The sequence below is a fragment of the Electrophorus electricus genome, chromosome 6, assembly GCF_013358815.1.
Source record: "Electrophorus electricus isolate fEleEle1 chromosome 6, fEleEle1.pri, whole genome shotgun sequence".
Taxonomy (NCBI): domain Eukaryota; kingdom Metazoa; phylum Chordata; class Actinopteri; order Gymnotiformes; family Gymnotidae; genus Electrophorus; species Electrophorus electricus.
The window spans coordinates 26143814-26164533 of record NC_049540.1 but is presented as its reverse complement, the minus strand read 5'-3'; the positions used below and the strand labels follow the sequence as shown (position 1 = coordinate 26164533).

General features: G+C 45.4%; 1 long non-coding RNA gene across 1 annotated transcript; it reads right to left on the bottom strand.

The window, feature by feature from the left end:
- Positions 1–10106: 10106 nt before the first annotated feature.
- On the bottom strand, positions 10107–18573 carry LOC113573469. Its single transcript, XR_003410209.2, has 4 exons — positions 18457–18573; positions 16029–16059; positions 13222–13296; positions 10107–10209 (listed from the first exon to the last, which is right to left on the bottom strand). It is a non-coding gene; the product is annotated as an uncharacterized LOC113573469 (long non-coding RNA).
- Between the last annotated feature and the right edge of the window lie 2147 nt (positions 18574–20720).

The window sequence follows — 20720 nt, the reverse complement described above, 5'->3', positions numbered from 1 at the left end:
CCCCCCCCAGGCCCAGGGCAGGGGGATGAACAGACGCAATGAGAGGAGAAGGAAAAAAAAAAGGTATGTGGAACTTCCCGACAGGAGGACCGTGTGTCCACAACAGCTTCCCATGTGATGTAAAGGAGAATAAATGAAGTGAGACGGAGAGGGAGAGGAGGAGAGACTTGGAAAGAGGAAAGAGAGAGCATGAGAGAAGGAAAGATAAGAATGGGAAAGAGGAGAGAGACAGATGGAGGAAGAGAGAGAAAGAGAGAGAGTGAGCGAGAGGACAAAGGAAATCAATATTTCAGCAGCACGACCACTCAAGCCACTGCCAATGACAGCAAACATCATGAAAAGATATGGGAACAGGGACGGGGAAGAAATGAAAAAGATAAGAAGAGAACAGTAAAGTAAATGACATCTGAAGCCATTTCCTATGGGGCATGCTATTCGGTGCAGATTTGAAACTTTATAGAGTTATGTGGAGAGTTAAATTTCCATTAGTTGGGAAGGAAATTTAAGTTCTCTGTCTTGGGGGACTTCTGTGCCATGACGTAAAGTGCTCCCTAACTGTGTGATGGATGGGGTCCACGCAACTCATAAAATGAGGCAACCCCAGGTCAGTGGCACTAGTGACAGAGAGAGAGCAGAACCGGATGTGGAAAAATCCCATGTCTCGACATCTCTCTCCGTCTCCTCCTGGCTGGCACAGCGATGTGAGCACCTGACAATTCCCTGCACTAACCCCGGGGGGTGGCCCGGAAGTGAAGGCAGGGCTGCTGTTGGAGCCTGGGCCTCTGGAGGAAAGCAGGAGGCACGGGAGGAGGAGCGGGAGGCACGGCGCTCCGGGCCGCGCCGCCCCAGCGGAACGCTGGCGCCGCAGTGGTCTGTCTTACGGCCGGCGGAGGACAGCTCGAGCTATCGGGCCATGAAAGGCAGGATGAGTCATTGCGATAGCTGAGCGTTGATGCTGATTAGCATGTCAGGCAGCTCGATTCGGACCTGCTCGTTCACGGCCCTAGCAGCAGCGCTATAATTCATCATGGAAACATGATGAAATGAGTCCATTTAGCTTCTTATATCCACCCTGTTCTCTTCGGAGCGGAAGTCTCCATATGCCTGTTCAGCCCATTAATATTTCTACTGAGGTTATACCTGAGTTATACCTGAGATCAAATTTGAATGAGTGTGGACTGTCCCATGACCAGGTGTCTCAGTGTGCTGTGTGCGCCTCAGTATCGGTATCAGCAACATGGCTAAGTGGCATGTTAGAACATGCACAGTGTGTACCAGACCACTGATCCCCCACCTTTTGTTTGTACGCTGTGGCGTATGTATTAGGCCTGGCCCGACAGTGATGGAGAGGGTGATTTCAGGCTTCGCCGTTAGCAGGAGGAGATAGGAGATCTTAAGGCCTAAGGATAGTACTTTTTATGAGATGTTCATTGCAGAAGCTACATCAAACTGTCTTAGACTGCTGCAGAGCCATTGTGCCCTCCTCTCCTCTGTTATCACTCCTCTCCCTCTCTCTTTTACTTACTTCCTCACTCCCTCTCCCTCTTACCATGAGACAAATAACGCCACGGTTTTTCCCAAACATTATCAACGTAAACCATCTAGTACTGTAATGCATTATGCAGTAACACCAGGATGAAACTCATTATACAAACTCAGTGCAATAAAGGAAGAAATGGGCTGATCCCACCTGTTTATTACAGTAAATAGCATTTGTGGGAACATTGTTGTACTTACTATAAGGTTCAAGTGTGTATGTAATCAGCAGAATCCATAAATATTCTGTAACTTAGGTCAGGATTTCACAGCTACACAGTAAGGGAGAACATGCTTTCCAGGTATCTGCTGGCTGACAAAGGCACTACAGTGAAATGAAGCGAGAAATTTGCAGTTGGTGCCTTACTCAGCAGACAAAGTCACAGTGACATCACCCTGCCTCTAAGTGCCATTCACTGAGCTGACTCCCCTCAAGGCAGAGGTGAGTGTTGGGGGTGCTTGTCCAAGTTCCACTAAAAGTGAAAAACAGCAATCTGAGCGAGATAGATAGAGTTAGAGAGAGGGCGAGAGTGAGGGTAGAGAGAGACAGAGGGAGAGGTTGCTTGTGGGGCAAATATATCCCCGTGGAGCTGCTGTGGCTCAGTGAGCACTCCCCTTTCCCCCTGCTCCTTCCTCTTCTTCAGCCTTCATCAGGGACCAGCAGGCTGCATTAGCATTTCCCATCAGCACCAGAGCCTCCTGTACCCAAGGAGATCTCCTCCACCTCACACTCACCCATCTATCCACACACCATCATCACACAGCTTGGCTCAATGAGCCTGCGTCTTCTCTCCCATATTTCACCTCTTCCTTCATGTGCTGGTCCACGGCACCGTGGGGCGGAGGTGCAGAAGACAGGGTGGAGATAGGGGATGGGTGCAGGCTATAGCAAACTGTAAAGCTAAATTATTGCCAATCAGATTTTATTCACAGCTCAACTGCTAGACAAATTGCAGCTCATGCTATTTGCCATGGGTCAGGGCACCGCGTAATTCCACGTTAATAAGTCATATTTGAAGGCAAGATGACACTGCACGTATGCACCGACATACACACGCTCACGCTCTGTCTTTTTGGGACAGGCTGCATGACTCAGCTGAAAGAGTCTCTTAAAGCAACAGGATGTGTTTTAATTCCAAGGTTCAGCGTTACTGATTTTCTTATTTCCCGTTCCCTTCTACACATTCACCTTTTCCCATTTAAAAAAAAATTTTTGTACATTTGAAAAAAAGCAAAAGAGAAAGCTTCTTTCCACAAGAGTATAAAAAGCACACAGCATGCAATCAAAAATGTCTTTGAAGCCCTTTGTTTCATTTGTCATAAAGTATTGAGTACTTCAGTGTCATTGAGAGGCTTTGGCAAATATGAGTAGCTGAACAGAATCTACAGAATCTACAGCCACACACGGCACAGCTGTATTCGAGGGAAACTTCTCTGGCATATCCCTGCTTGTGTTGCTGGGAATGTTCTGAATGATTCATTTATCCAATCTGAATTTCCCACTGGCTGTGCTGAGGCCAGTTGATTAATTTAATAAATATCTGAGCAAATAAACAACTTCTACCTTCAGGGCTTCTGGGCGGCATTTCTTTAGAACCCTACAAAAATCAAAGCAGTAGATATCCACAGCTATCAAACAGCATAACATCAACTCAACACATATATGCTGCTCACAGTTCCATCAGTCCACCAACAGTGGCTTCTATAGCATGAAGATACAGCACGAGGAAACCACGTGTGATGAAAACATAAACATCTGAATAACATCTCGCTGTTATCGGGGGCGCGAGCTTTCACTGAAATGGCCTGTCATGTGGGTGATGGTGTTTTTGAAGTCATCTGCCCGTGGTCGGAGCTTATTCCACTTTAGAGGACGGTTGCTCTTTCAGGCTATCATCAACCGCTCAGTTGTGTGAGCACCTGCAGTGCATCACATACCCAAAGCCCTGCCATTACATTCTATCGAACCACATCTCTATGCTAATAACACTTAATGCTGTGTGCATGCCCAAAATTCTAGGAAGACTCAGAAGACATACAAAATTGTTGACAAAGAGTCTCAGTGAGGTGTCATATTTGAGAGATCTTTTATTGTGTCTTTTATCATACCTTTTATTCTAAACTTTGTCTAACTGATTTCCAGATGTATAATTGCAACATCACTGACAATTACTCAATTACAATATCACACTGATGTTATCATAAACCCAAAGCAGTCAGTACTCAGAGTTGTGCTGACATGATGTCAAATCAACATCAGACATAAAACAATGCTATATTTACAACAGCCCTCTATTCAACCAATGTTAAGATATGACAGCTTATTAACTCTCATCCCATACATTATAATTACACTAAGAGATTTGAGTAAAGAAAATATGGGCAGCACAATATATCAGGCCAAATAGCCGACATTATCTTTTAATTAGATTCACATCATTTGCAGTGAGTACATTAAAGTGGATCATCTGGAAGGTCTCTCTGACAGACTCTTTCTGTTGGAAAGCTGCTAAAAGTTAAGCTCATTTCAAACTAAAATGAGTGTTCATTTATATGATCTGATAAAACTAAGGAAGCCTCTGCGGAGACAATGTGTTCCCCTACACCTGGTAATTGAGAAATAATGTTTAAGATAGACATTTAATAGATTATGTCTCTGAACCCATTAGTTCTAGACACCTCTCCTGCAAGCCAATGCGCAAAACCTTTCGCCCCAGCCCAGTACACATTTATTCAGTCCGAACGAAATGCTCTGGCAGAAGAGAGTGAACGCAACCTGAAATGTTAATGCTAAAAACATACAGCGCCGATGATATAGATTCTGCATCTCTCGCCGCGATGAAGATGAGTACAGCAACACCCCTGCATGGCTGATTGATGCCCCAGGTGGCGAGTCGGGGGGGGGGGGGGGGGGGGGGGGGGGCTAAAACCACTAAAAATGCACAGGCACAACAGCCCAACTCCTGCCTCTCAGCACTCATATGCGATTGCGTACATCACTCTAATGAAAACGAGATGCTAATGGACTAATTAAAGAGTGGGGCGAGGACCAGGGCACTCGGAGGAGTTCTGCTCGCGGACTCTCTGACCGACTCCACACACACCCCTCTGCTCCTGTGGAATTTCACTCCTGAAAGCTACAAAAGTGTGTCCGCGACGGTCTGAGAAATGCCCGCTGATACATCCGTGCGAGCTGGTGTCCAACGTTCACGAGAGCTGTTTGAGGTCATATAGTAGCTGAAGAAGGGGAACAACAAGAAGAGTGGTCACAAGTGAAGTGGGGAAGAAGGAAATTCCATAGACATTAGCTCTGACTGGGATCTCACGGGTGTTCAGACTGTAAATGAAAATGAAAGGCAGTACAGTGAGCCTGGTGTTGAGAGTGGAGGTAGTCTGAGCTGACTACACTGAAGCAGTCCGTCCCACTTCCTTAACCTGAAGAGATCATTCCAGCATCGACATGCTAGGGGCTCACTAAGCATTGAGAATGTGGCGGCACTCTCCGACCCGAATCCCAGCAGCGCCACGCGCTTCAGCGCTGCTAAGTGCCGCTGTTGCCGGGTACGTCGCCCGGGAGCCCGAGAACAGAAATGTTCCGGCGCCTTTTCCCAGCGCATCTTTGAAAGCTGAGCGACGATCGATTTCGCCCCGATGCTCGCTCGTCTCCTGAGGTTTCTGTTCCGTGCCAAGGGCTACTGTCTGATCATCGGGTTTGCACCCTACCACAGCTGCCCGTCTTCCTTAGAGCTCAATCAGAGCTGGCAAAGGGTACAGCCCCACCTGAAGAGCTCCGGCTCCCTCATCTGGGCCTCTCACCAGAAGGTCAATGATGCTGCTCGTGTGATTAAGCCGGAGTGTGTGGATGAACAGGATGGTGAGGCTGATGCCTAGAGCAGCCAGTCTGCATTAATCCCACGCCTGGTGTCACGTGCACCTATGCAAATGGGCTCAGAGAGTATTCAGATGGGATGTAATGGAGTGCAGTGGAAGAACCCTTAACACAGCACAGGAGCATGATTGGATAGCCCAGCAACTGCTGCAGTGCCCGCCCAAGACCAAATTGAAACAGGTCATATGGTAGCAGCACTGTAACAATACATCATGTTTTATAGATGTACTGATGCGTTTGTGGAAATTTGATATTAAAATTAACAAACACTTTACATGCAGGTCAGAAAAGATGGCAAACTCTGGTCCGAAACCCATCTGACCCACCGTGGGAGTGTTCTGTTTATTTCATGGAATGGTCTGTAGCTGAATAAAAAAGTGAGAGTGTTTTTAAAATGTATCTCTTTTTTTTTTCATACATCTGTCATTGGTGTTTAAACTTTTAAATCGTCAGATATCTTCTTTTTTTTTTCAAGAATTATATGCATCAAACAAAGAAAAGGGCAAAAGGCACTATAAAATGGTTTGCAAATTTGCTGTTACCTAATACCTTTTAGATATGTTATAGCAATAATTTTACAACTTAAATATTTGTGGTAACTCTGGCTAAAATATACATATTTGTGTGTGTGTGTGTGTGTTTGTATGCGTGTATGTGTGTGTATGTGTGTGTGTGTGTGCGTGTGTGTGTGTGTATGTGTGTGTGTGTGTGTGTGTGTGTATGTGTGTGTGTGTGTATGTGTGTGTGTGTATGTGTGTGTGTATGTGTGTGTGTGTGTGTGTATGTGTGTGTGTGTGTATGTGTGTGTGTGTGTGTGTGTGTGTGTGTATGTGTGTGTGTGTGTGTGTATGTGTGTGTGTGTGTGTGTGTGTGTGTGTGTATGTGTGTGTGTGTGTGTGTGTGTGTGTGTGTGTGTGTGTGTGTGTGTATGTGAATATACTATTCTGCAAATGTTTGGGAAGGGAAAAAAAAGAAAAAATATGAGTGTCCTAAAATACAAAAGGACATGCAGGTCCATACAATTACAAACACACTGTTAATACACATGTCATGCTTCCATCATACATACTGTGCACCAGTGCAAAGTAAACCCTGAGTAGACAGTACATGTAACACTGGACATAATGGGTGCAGTGGCACCAGTACTTGAGGGTCATTAGATATTATATACTATTGTCTAAGCTCTTTCACATGACGTTGTCTGTAAATTAAAGAGTAATGCAGTGTCAAGTAATATGTCTTTGTAATGAAGTGTTACGTACCACAAAATGTACTTCTGAGTATAGTGATGAATGAGCACTTTTTGCAGTTTTGTTCTACCGGGAGTACATATTCTGCATCATTAACAGATTGTTCAGAGCATGACCTCCTAGGGAGTTTCAATAACACCGTGAAGCGTCACATGCTATAAATTGTTGTGTTTTAAATTAGCCAGTGGGGTAAAAAAAAAAAAAAAAAAAAGTCGAAAACTCAAACTGTTCATACTTCAGTATTATGTGAAGCTATATCATCATACCGTAGTTAATACGAGATTTACTTCCTAAATTCAGCTTAAGTCCTGATTTGATGTGTGGAGTACTTAGAGGTCAGCGTCTAAGGTGGAATAAAACTGCAGCTCTAAACAGAGCCTTAAAAATCTGTGAGAGAGGAAATTGTGTTTGTGCACTCAGGAAACAGCGCCGTTCACCCCCTCGAGCAGGCCCCACATGAGAGCCTGTGGAAAGAGCACAGAGCAAAAAGAGTTTCCATCTTCCTCTCGGGCCAGGCTGCGCTCGAAGGACTTCCCTTACATATTCATGACCAAAGAGAGAGAGAGTGAGAGAGAGAGAGAGAGAGAGAGAGAGAGAGAGAGAGAGAGCGATCGAGTTAGAGAGAGCAGGGGCTTTGTAGCCTGGAGAGGGCCTCCACTTCAATGATCAAGAGCAAGGGAGAGAGAGAGATGGAGAGAGGGTGAGAAATGGATAGAAAGAGTGTGTCCATGCAATCCATCACTGAGCCCTCAGCACGCCAGCCGGGCCGTGAGATTGGGAATAAAGACGCTCGCCAGTCTGCGTCCAGCACAGATGGTAAAGCTTTGAAAACATTCACACACACACACACACACACACAAACATACAGTCTTGGATGCATGACGTCTTACCAACACACACAGTGAGTGCTCCCTCGGCAGGCGAAGTCGGAAAAGACACACATGCACGCGTGGAAACAAATGCACACTTCAACAAAACACCAATCCAGGAGCGTACTAAACTGTTTGGAGTTCACCTTCCTTTCAGTGTGAGGAGGACTGCTAAAATATCAGTGGTTTGACATTGCTTTGTCTTTTTCAATAAAATGTGCAAAAGACCCCTTTTCATAATTAGATTCCTTGAAATAATTATGGTGGGTAATGAAAATGACCCAGAGGACCTTGGACGTGCGGGACGGAGGCGATTTTTTGATTGCATTCATTCAGGGCATTAATTGCAGTCAGATTTGCTGATGCTTCAAAGCAGGGAGATTTCCTCCCTCACTCTCAGCTCACTTCTCCATTTTTCCACCTGAGTCCTGCAGTACGAGACGAGTGACTGATCAGTAGGCTGGTTGGCGGGATACTGCTCCTGCCTCTGCCCCCTCCCTTGTTTGCATGCTGGGTGTGATGCATGCGCTCCGATCAATCCCATGTGTGCTTATTTAGCTGAATCGATAGGCACAGGAGGAGCAGGCGTGGGCTTAGGATGCAACCCGACGTGCCAAGACTGCTGTTTCTCCCAGGCCAAAATCTATATTACTGCACTTCCAACCAGTGCCATGCCAAAGGGCTACTGGACACTGGCTAGAGCCTGTCCCATGCCAAATCTTGTCCCATGCCAAATCCTGCGCCCTGCCAAATTCTGGCCCATGCAAAATCTGCCAAAAACAGAGCTTTTGGAGCCCCGCTTAGCTCCAAACCCAAAGCTTCCAAATAGGACGTTCAGCTGTTCCATGCTGAAATGCTACACGTTTGGAGATTTTAGCTTTTCTCATGCCAGAGCAAGGCTTCTGGACATCAGCATTCAGCATCAGCATGAAAAAAGGAGTTACAGTACATAAGCTGCCCCCAAAGACAAAGACAACAACACAAGTCATTAGCTTTCATTTTGCAAAACCTTTGGAAAACAAGCCTGGTGCAGTTTTCCCATGCCAAAAGCCAAGCTAAAACACTGGGATCCAAACATGAGTGCTGTGCAAATACCATTATGTTTTCCAGTAGAATCTCAAATAAAAGTAACCTCAGGAAAGACTAAATACATTAGATGAAATACACCATCTCATTTCTTTGTCCAGTACCCTTTTCATACACATACACACACACACACACACACACACTCAAACTTAAGATGACCTTGTGGAGGTCAACGGCGATTGTGGCCTTCCTCTAGCGGGGCCAGGAGGTTGGCCTTTAGTGGGCTGATCTGTGCTTATTTAGCTCATGAATAATGCATGAGACAGAGGTTTGCAGGGCTCTGTAGGGATAAAGTGGCTCACAGGCCCCGCCCCACTGCCCTGCACACCAGCCCCACTCCAGGATCAGCTCCCTCTGCTGCCGCTCCGGAGGTACCTTTCATGCTCCGCTGGGCAAACATTTTCCGGGTCAGATTTTCAATTACTCTGAGAGCGGAGCCGACTCCTGTCCCTCAGGCTCCAGGCACACGCGCGCTCACACGCACGACGCATCAGTCAGCGGGGCCAACGCCCACGCTAAACAAGCTTAGCTCGGGGAGAAAATGGAAAACGTGCGGGGCCAGGGATCGGACCCCGGCAGCACGGCGCCTCTGCGGGGCGACACATCCGCCGGCGCTTGGCCCAGGGAAAATCAACAAACAAGGCACGGCAGGAGTGGGGTGGAAACTTCCAGCTTGAGAGAGGAGATGACAGAATGGCTGTGTAAGATTCATGCCAGGGTTTGTGACCTTTCCAAGGAGTGCCTACTTTTGGGGATTTTTTTTTTAAAAGGTTTGATAGGTGTAAGTCTGTGTCGTGAAAAGAGCAAAATGGAGTCCAAGTCACGTTGGCTACAGCAGTTCACTCCTCATCTCTTTCTCTCTGTCTGGATGAACATGGTCTGTTCTTTCTCTCCTTCTGTGGGTGTCTTGGTGGACGCAGTCTGCTCTCTCTTCCCTTCTGTATGTCTGGATGAACGCAATCTCTGCTTTCGCTTTGTCTCTCTCTTGCTCTCTCTCTCTTTCTCTGTGTGTGCCTGTGTGAACATGGTCTTTATTCTTGCTCCCTTTTCCCAGTCTGTTCGGTCTGACAGGGTGGTGTCACAGAGGAACATGTCAGGTGTCAGTGTATGACATACTACACTGCTCAGCTCTGACACACAGTCTTTAATTAAGCCCAACAGAACTCGGCTTCGGTCTGACACATCCTCATCCGCATTCACATTGTCATACCCACCCACCCACACACTAGCGCGCACACATAGACGCGCGCGTGCGCGTGCGTGCGCTCATGCACTCGCTCACACACATGCTCACACACACACACACACACCCACACACACACACACACACACACACACCCACATGCACACACCACATCACCAGCACCACAGGCAACACTCTGACTGACACGGCCATTCACTCTCATATCACAGAAATGTGCGGCATCGTTTTTTAAATTTTTTATTTTATCTGCTCTGATAATCATTTGCTTTATCAGGAAATGGCGGCTCCTGTGTCAGCCCGCCAGCGTGGCGGCCATGGGCTGACTTCTCTGGCTTGAAAAGTTCCAACTCGGCCTTGTCAGTCTGCAGAGGTAACCTGGGGAGAACGTAAGAGGGCGTAAGAGAGTGAGGACAGAGAACTCTACACTGTCCCAGTGATGTGCCTAATGGCGCTTGTGTTGCTATTAGTCCAGGAGAGGATCAGCGGTGCTGCCTCTTGCTCGCCGCACTCGCGCTCGTAATCCGAGGCCATCCGCGTCAATGGGGACAAGGATGGGCTTAGCGTCGCCGCAGGGGTTCAGATCTGGGGGGGCTTCTGGGAAGCCGCGAGGGGAGGAGATAGAATAAGGACAGGAAGCGAGTGTGGCAAGGTGAGCCTGGTTAGGGGGTGGGGCACCTGACGACGCTTTGAGCAGTGCGTGAGATTGGATGGAACAAGAACAGGGGTTTAGAGTGTTCCTGACACACCAGATTACGGTGCCGGGGACAGGAGCCCGAACCTGCCTATCGCACCGGCTCGTCGGAGGAAAGGAAAGTGGTGTGGGCCACTCCAGGCATGGTGCGGTGTGACAAATAGGTGCTGCAAAATCGCAGCTCTTCCCGCTACACACACTCCTCCTTCTGCTTATCACTTCCTCCTCAGACGCAGTAAACAAACAACTAAAGCAGACGGAACCAAAACAAAGGGGATGTTTCCTGCAGCAACGCTCCCGCTCTCCGGGTGTGGCTGTCGCTGGCAGCGTCCCGCTCAGCGGTGCTCCCGGGAGCCAGACTGCTCCGGACAAACGTGCCTCGCCGTGCAGGAACACCAGAAAGTTGAGGTCTCGTCCGACGTCGTTGTGCTGCCGATGCTCTGATAACATGCTGTTAACCGACACCTCAGACGCAATGTAGAAGCCAGTCTGGCCATCTACTCAGGAAGGAACTAAAACTGAAGCCTCACCAGACCAAAAGACAGAGGCCAGGAGAATGCTAATGAGGTATCAGAAACATTCCCCGCCCCAGACGCTGCCAACTCAAATTAGTGGGAAGAGTATGGGGGAGCCAGGAATATATTTCCATATGAATTCAATTACCAGGGATAAAAATGGAATCCCTAAATGGTGATAATGGTAAATAAATGTGAAGAAAGTTGCAGCAGCAGTGGCTTTAGGTTCTCCGAGAGCCGTCGCCGGGGAGATGGAATCCACTGGGGAGTAATTGGAGCGTGAGTGCGCTCATTTACTTTGACTTAACGAAGCAGGACTGTGTAAAGAAGCACAGCGCCAAGCCTCTGATAATAAATAATGACCTGTCAATTACTCCCAAGACTTTCAGTGGGATCTGTGGCACATTACCAAAGGCCTGTCTCATACAGAGACACATAAGCATCCTCTCACACAGATGCACACACTCACTCTTTCTCACACACACACACACACACACACACACATGCAGGTGCACAAACACTCTTACTTATTCACCTTTGTCCCTGTTTTGAATTTCAGTGCCTCTCCATCTTTCACACATAAACACTTTTGTCTTTAGCACTTATACATGCAGGCGCGCGTACACACACATACACACACACACACACACACACCCACACACACACACACACACACACACACCACTAATAATAGGCCTCATCTCTGACAATGGCACATACAAACATCCACATGCTCAGCCCCGTCAGCATGTGCAGATGGAGCTCCACTTACTAATTGAAGGTGTTAAGTGGCCGGCTGCTTGCTAGAGGACATGTTTAATTAGACAGCGAATGCCAGGGGAAAGAAGGGATGGGCAGGAATGATAATACGGCGAAGCAGGGGGACACTCACACAGCCCTCGCCGCCCCCGCGTCTGACCAGACGTGCACTCTTTACCTCTCGTGTACGCAATTAGCTGCGGCCCGCGTCGGCAGCGCCGAGCGCAAGGGGTCTGCTTTCTTGACAGAGCACCAGATCCTACTGTTTACGCGCATGTTCTGCGGGACAACTGATGTCCTGCACGGCCGGCTGTATTAGCTCGCGTGGCAGTGATAACGTGGCAGGCGCAAACAGGCGGGGAGAGGGAGGAAGGAAGAGTGTCTCTGTCGAGACCCACGTCTCCCGTGTCTGCGTTTTAATCAGCCGTCGTCGTGCATCTGTCTCTCACCACAGCTGTGTCAGGAAGAAGCATGATAGGATCAAAGCGTCAGATTTAACCAGGATGCTGTTAGCCTTATTGACCAACAGATTTTTTTTATTTTTTTTTCCCCATGAGCCCAAAAATAGACAACCAGTCACAAGAAGTGCACATGCACTAAACTCTCCTGCTGAACTCAATCCTCTGTCATGGAGCTAATGTGAACTTTACCAGTTCACATGAAATTCACCAACATTATCTACTCTAAATCTGAGAACAAGCACATTGTCAGCGACTTAGCCTCTCTCTCTCTCTCTCTCTCTCTCTCTCTCTCTCTCTCTCTCTCTCTCTCTCTCTCTCTCATTTTGTAAATTGGACTCATTGCAGGGTGGCTGTTTGTTTAGGAATTTTCAAGTTCCTCTTGACCATACAGTTGAGGCTATCTGGGTTTCTGTGGGCTTGCCTCTTGTGCGACCCTGCTTGGCACATCTTTCCCCGGCGCATGTCCCCACCGAGCCACTCGGGGGGTTTGGGGAGGGCTCCTGAAAGTGGCCCACACGGCACAGGGCTCTGCCAGACATGTCAGCACATTACTTACATCCAGATAACATGTTTACAAACATGCTAATTTGCAAAAAAAAACAAACAAAAAAAAAAACAACTGTCGAGAAACATCCTTAATCAGCCCAGGGAACCTGGCTTTTAACCTTTACATCAAACCTCCCGCTGTATAATAAATAAATAAATATATAAATAACAAAAACACAACCAAATCAAAACAAACAAACAAAACCTATCTGGAGCAGGCCACATTTGGAGGGGCTTTGCATGCTTATTAAAGATGCACACCATAGTGTAGTCTCTGCCTTCACTTTGATATGACTTCCTTTGTGCTGTATGATTAGGACTCCTGAGAGCCAAAAGCTTTGACAAACAACTCATTATAAGCAGACTTTAAATCGTTACTACTAGTCATACAGTAGTTCATTTCAAACCAAGCTACCTTTTCTCTTGAAAGCTCCAGGAGTTGTAGTTCAGAGCCTCTTGGCAAAGTCTGCATTGACATTTGTTGGCTTTACTGTGGAATTAAGTAGAAATACTGATTAGGATGAAAATGTGTCACTCTCCAATGAATTTACAATCTCAAATATCCAATTAATTGATCAGCTAGAAAAAAATGTCACTTTCTTTTACTGTTTTAAACATGCTCCCTTATATGGGAATCCAAAGGGCAAATGTCATAACATTGACACTTCTCCTGTGAAGTCTGTCTTCATGTAATCATGGGTACAATTTATCTGGAACAAGTTCAGTGACTCTTTAAAACATCCACAGAAATGAAAAATGTAGGTACAGTGGCGTGAAAAAGTGTTTGCCCCCTTCCTGATATCTGATTTTTTTTTTGGCATGTTTATCACACTTAAATGTTTCAGATCATCAAACAAATTTAAATATTAGACAAAGATAATGCAAGTAAACACAAAATGCAGTTTTTAAATGAAGGTTTTTATTATTAAGGGGAAAAAAAATCCAAACCAACATGGCCCTGTGTGAAAAAGTGATTGCCCGACCTTTGGCCACACCCAGGCCTGATTACTGCCACAGCTGTTCGCAATCAAGACATCATTTAAATAGGACCTGCCTGACAAACCGTAGTCGACCAAAAGATCCTCAAAAGCTAGACATCATGCAACGATCCAAAGAAATTCAGGAACAAATGAGATACAAAGTAACTGAGATCAGTCTGCAAAAGGTTATAAAGCCATTTCTAAAGCTTTGGGACTCCAGCAAACCACAGTGAGAGCCATCATCCACAAATGGCCAAAACATGGAACAGTGGTGAACCTTCCCAGGAGTGGCTGGCTGACCAAAATTACCCCAAGAGCGCAGCGATGACTCATCCAAGAGGTCACAAAAGACCCCACACAACATCTAAAGAACTGCAGGCCTCACTTGCCTCAGTTAAGGAGTCAGTTCATGACTCCACCATAAGAAAGAGACGGGGCAAAAATTGCCTGCAGAGCAGAGTTTCAAGACGAAAACCACTGCTTAGGAAAAAGAACATAAAGGCTCGTTTCTGTTTTGCCAGAAAATATCTTGATGATCCCCAAGAATTTTGGGAAAATACTCTGTAGAATGACGAGACAAAAGTTGAACTTTTTGGAAGGTGTATGTCCCATTACGTCTGGTGTAAAAGTAACACAGCATTTCAGAAAAGGAACATCATACCAACAGTAAAATATGGTGGTGGTAGTGTGATGGTCTGGGGCTGTTTTGCTGCTTCAGGACCTGGAAGACTTGCTGTGGTAAATGGAAACATGAATTCTGCTGTCTTCCAGAAAATCCTGAAGGAGAATGTCCGGCCATCTGTTCGTGACCTCAAGCTGAAGCGCACTTGGGTTCTGCAGCAGGACAATGATCCAAAATACACCAGCAAGTCCACCTCTGATTGGCTTAAGAAAAACAAAATGAAGACTTTGAAGTGGCCTAGTCAAAGTCCCAACCTGAATCTGATTGAGATGCTGTGGCATGACACTAAAAGGGTGGTTCTTGCTCGCAAACCCTCCAATGTGGCCGAATTACAATTCTGCAAAGATGAGTGGGCCAAAATTCCTCCACAGTGCTGTAAAAGACTCATTGCCAGTTATCGCAAACGCTTGATTGCAGTTGTTGCTGCTAAGGGTGGCCCAACCAGTTATTAGGTTTATGGGGCAATCACTTTCACACAGGGCCATGTAGGTTTGGATTTTTGTTTTTCCCTTAATAATAAAAACCTTCATTTAAAAACTGCATTTTGTGTTTACTTGTGTTATCTTTGTCTAATATTTAAATTTGTTTGAGGATCTGAAACATTTAAGTGCGACAAACATGCCAAAAATTAAACTTTTTCACACCATTGTATATTTGATGTGCTGTGTTTTCTTTTTTGCACGATTTAACTTGTGCTTCTTTCTAGGGATTAACAGTTATTTCTTACTTTCTCAGATGACAATCAGCAAAATGGCATATTTCCACACAAATGTAAAATACACGGACAAACACAGACGAAGCATATGAAGGCTCCCAAATGCCTGAAGTGAAAACGTAGAGCTAAATGACAATAGCCCAGGAGTTGAACTACATTCACCCATCTGCCACTCTTCCACGGAAAATGTCAGATCCGGCTGAGGCTCATTACCGAGCAGCAGAGGACAGCCATTGGCTGGCATCTTGCACTTCCTCTTCATAGGTGCACAGGATCAATAAATGTAAAATGTGATGTTCTCTGCCATCTCTCTCCTCCATATCGCTCCATGAAAATCATCCAGTATCCAGTCCTCACAAGAAGGAATATTAATGGCATCTGCTACCAGAGCCCAAAATGCCAAGGGTAAAGAGGAATCATATAAAGGCGACAAATAAATCTAATTAGACAAAAATATGCTTATACGCCTGTAGGTTGAGGATTAGCCAGATGTTGTTATGCAATCTATACTCGTCAGAAATTACAATCTGACTTGTCTTGCTGAGGATATTGGAATGTGTATTAAACCTGGGGGCCTTATCTTATGAAGGATGGCAATCTGTTCCTCCTCCCCCTGTCCCACCTTCTACCCCTCTCTCCGCCCTCACCCCTCCCCCTGCCCTCCCTCTCCCCTCCGCCTCCCTCTCCCCTCCCCCTCTCCCCCCTCTCTCGCTTTTACATACTTTAGTTACAGGCATTCATTTCAGAAGGTCACCAAAGTTGGATGTTAGTTAGAAAACTGTCTATCAAAAATAATGTCCATGCTGGGAAATGGAAGGAAAATAGTCATTACTGCAGTCTCTTACCTCCTTCTGGCCTTTTTTCTTCTGTGTACTTCTGTAAAAAAAAAAAAAAACTGTGCTGTTGTTGCAAATACAGAACCAGATATCAAAAAAACACTTCCATTGCCACCAGTCTCTTGAAAATGCAAATAACCAAATTCACAACCCTGAATATTTCCATATCCACAATATGCCTGAGAATATTTATTATCTTTAAAACTAGTATTAACATTCCATATCCTAAGGGAGGGCAATATAGTACATCACCTGAGGTACTCTGAATCTCTCTCTCTCTCTCTCTCTCTCTCTCTCTCTCTCTCTCTCTCTCTCTCTCTCTCTCTCTCTCTCACACACACACAAACACACACACACACACACACACACACACACACACACACACACAGATATTCTTTGAAATATTTGACTGCTCGTATGCCTCTAATGAGCACAGGGGCATGTGTTCATGCTCTGTCTGTGCAGCACAGGAACACGTGGAGTTTTAGTTCAACAGAGAACAGTGCCATTAAAGGCTAAAGTCCAGGCATTTGTTCATCCTTCTCTCTCCCAAATCAGCATGCTGTGAAATGCCACCTGAGCTTAAGCTGTGTTTATCTGCTTTTATAAGGTGCCACATCCTCAGCTCCAATCTCAATGTCATTCTCATCTGAGAAACCTTGAGCAGAGACAAACAAGTTAAAGTAGGCCTCACATCCTTTAGATTGACTATATGCAATATATGCGAGCTATGGAGGATTCGTAGTGAAATGATGCTTTGATTTATGATCTGAAGTGTCACGCTTTCTCCTGTTCTCTAGTCTCTGTATTGGTTTTTATTGGTGGTCGAACACCGCCATCTCTGAAGGGCTGGAACCTTTTTATGAACCAGCATTAAAACAATACCCCTATGAGCCTTGGTGCTTAAATTTTGCATGTGTTAATCTTTCATTATTTAATCTTTAATGTAATATTCTCCATACTTCGGTGATTAACACCATCTGTAAATGGTATGTACATTAACGAGAAACCTGGAATAATTGTGTTTTAATTATTGAAAAAAAAGGTTGGAAATGTTTTTCGCAGTGCTACTCATTTGTAATAGCGAGGTGTCTGAAAGTGCACTGCTGTCAAACTCCAGGAAGCACATCAACTGTACAGCTGGAGCATCAACAGTAATGACACCACTGAAGTGCCCCTATTAGAAGTCGGGGAGCTTTTGCATTCTAAATGTATTTATATGTACTGCATTTTTCGAAAGAAGAATGAAGTTGTATATTACTGACCCACAAGCAGACACAAGGGCCAGAGACTGAAATCCCATAGCCCTGAGATGAGCGGTGTACACAGGAATGCACAGAGAGGTTCTCAGCAGTTTTTTCTCATTTATACATCTCAGAGGACACTCTAACACAGGCAGTGGTCATCTTCTGTAGAGCACGCACACAGCTCAATAAACGCAGCCTCCATTTTATTTATATTCAAATATGTTTAGCTGGAATAGGACCCCCGGGAGACGTACACACGCACACATACACACGCAGCCAGACTGCAAAAGTTTCCAGCCTCACTACTCCCTTGTCCTGCCTGCCTATTCTCATCTCCCTCCCACACACACGCTCTGTTTCTCTCTCTCCTCTTTCTCATCCCATCTCTCCACTGCACACAATCAAAATACTACTATACCCACTGCTTGCATTTAGTCACTCGCCCCCCCACCATTGCTTGTCTCTTAAAAGTAGTCTCTCACTCACCATCTTGAGAGCAGGCTTAGTATTGCACACATGGAAGAGCAACACCAAAATATTTCCCTTGTCTTTCAGCAGCCTGGCTTCAGACACTATCTCCAATTGCTGTCATGTTAAAATCAATAATTTAAAGCCTATGCAGCTCCGGAGAGCACAGTGTGGCTGTCAGCCGTGTGTGTGTGTGTGTGTGTGTGTGTGTGTGTGTGCTTGTGAATAAGTGTGTGTATGTTTATGTGGATACGCTTGTGTGTATACAGGCATGTGTATATCTGTGCGTGTGTAGGTGTGTGTGTGTGTATGTGTGTGTGGTACCCTGCATTGCTGCTGATGGATGGATGTGTGGATTTATCACAGACTAGCCTCAGCTCCCTTATCAATTCCTAAAGCAATTAACGTCTCAGCCAGGTGCACGCCATGGCCCATCTACACAGACAGGGCCTGATACAGACCCTGTCTTATTACGACGGAAAATGTCAAAATACCGGCCTTCGTCCTCTGTGCACGCATGCACACTGTGTGTGTGTGTGTGTGTGTGTGTGTGTGTGTGTGTGTGTGTGCGTCAGCCCTCAGGAAAGTGAAAGATGGGGAAAGTTTGGTCCAGTCTAAGTAGGTATGCAACATTAGCTAACCCTGCGAAGTCTGTTTGGAGACACGGGGCATTTTCTCGGTTTTTGTATATTTTTAAATTCACCGTAAAGGTTCATACTTACAGTATGATCCCCATCTGCTTGTGCTTTGGCGTCGACGCCCTGCTCCACGGCGTCATGTGCGTGAGGTGTCTCCGGTAGAAGGGTTTCATCGCTTGCTTCTCACTGAGGCACTGTAGGCTGAAAACCAAGGACTGCTCGCTATAAATGACTGGCTCCCAAACACTAAACATGATCCCAGCAGTGGGAAGGCCGTGGGAGGGAGTATTAATAATCCAGTCACGACGCACTTTGCTATTCGCACTATTATCTTTGGGGGGGTGGGCAACTCATTTCCAAAAATGGCTCTGCACATAGCGCAGGATAATCATATAATTTGCAGATTTAATTGGAAATATAAATCCCAATGCACATGCCATTAGGAAGAGCTTTAATACACACCTCTGTGCTTGATGCATGATGACACATCGCAAATGTGGAGGGTCAGCCATGTCACTTTTAAATATCACGTCCTCCTGAGGAGCCAAAATGGAGCCACGATGCAGCAGGCACATTTAAATATCGGACTGGGGCTCGCATCTCCATAGAATTTCTCTCTCTCTATCTATTCTCTCTCTGTCTATTCTCTATCAATTACTCTCGCTCTCTCACTCTATTTCAACCCCCCACCTAGTTTTCTTGCTCCCTCGGTTTGTTTTGTACTCTATTTCCATTTCCTCTGGCTGATGGTGCGTGTCACTGACATGGTTTTATATATTCAGTACCAAGCAGCTACACTGCTCTTACTTCACATTAGTGCGGTGTGGCTCCTTCGCCGACAATGGCTGGGAATTAGGTTGTTATAAGGTAATGACATTTAATCTAGATTTAGGCTTCTCTTTCTCTCTTTTTTTAAGGTAAGGAAAAATCCATCAGATATGCCAGCGGAGCCGTGTACATTTCCACACCTCCACACACGTAATGCTTTATCAATAAACCAGTCGAGTGTTGGCTGTTTTTTTTAATGGACTTGGAATTGCACGCTCAGGCTCCTAATTTCGAAGGCAAACTCAGCTTGGCAGGCTTTCAGGTGCAGGACAGAGAAAGGCAAAAGTGACAAGGTATGGACGAGAGCACAGAGGGAGCGTGGAAGAAGCCATAATATACAAAGGAAACAGACAATGTACCTTGATCGGCTCTGTCAGTCCGCTCCCAGGCACTTTACCTGGTAATCCTCGTCTAGTCAACACACTCAAAGTTAAGACTCCATGCTAATGCAAGCTCATCGTTTTACATTGTGGTAAACTTGCATTCGTCGATATATCATGTTTCACGCTTTTCGTTCTAAAGTGGAAATAGGTTGGTCCAAATTGCATCTTAAAATTCCCGGCAGGCTATCATATAAAGGGCTGTACCCTGGATTGCCACAGAGACATGTGAGCCAGAATTGGACATTGCAATAGTGGGAGTGCAAATCTAATGTGTATTGACATGCTTGAGCCTCTGCCTTTAAATCTAATTCACTCTTTAAAGGAGACTCATTGGCGTTGGCCTTAGAAAACCAAACGGTTCGCTGCAAATAGGGTTAAGGCCAACAGAGTGTATTTACCTTGGACGAGATGTCCAGGTTTTGAGATTTGGAAGCTTGGTGTTAGATAAATGTATTTTTGTACTAGTATTGGCTTTTACCTGACAAGTCAACCCCTATCTCCCCATTCCAAGATAATGAACTCAATGCATTTTTTCTCCCTAAATTGTTCAGAAGAATTGAAAGGGACTACAAAAGCGCCAAGTAATGATGCGCTGGGATTTCACTCTACCCTTGAGAGGACAATAAGGCCAGTTTCACTCAGTTTCTCTTATAACAACATAAAGCCTTCCTTTTGTATCACCTTAACATGTTATAAAACAATTCTTAAGCAGATATGCCTACATCATGGTGCTTTCCACCAATCAGGATTCCTAATTTCATATAAGATATATGCTATATTCAATTTGAATATTGAATAATATGAACAATGAATTTGGATGAATTTTGAACTCGTTCCTAGCTAACACTCATCTTTACCATAATGCTCTTCCATACTAGCATTTAACCCAGAGGAGTTTACACACTGACAGATTACTCTGCTTCTACTGATCTATAGCATTCAGAACACCGCTGATTGATTTAGGGGTGAGAAACATTATAGGTCGATACAGAAAGATTTTTATTTCTTCAGGGCAATGTCTTTCAAATCTAACAGCATGAAAGAATGCTGCTTTAGATTGGTAATGTACAGGGCATGTAGTAAAGCGTAGAAATATTTTGTGGGCTGAAACAGTTATCATGGTTTTGTTTTGTTTTT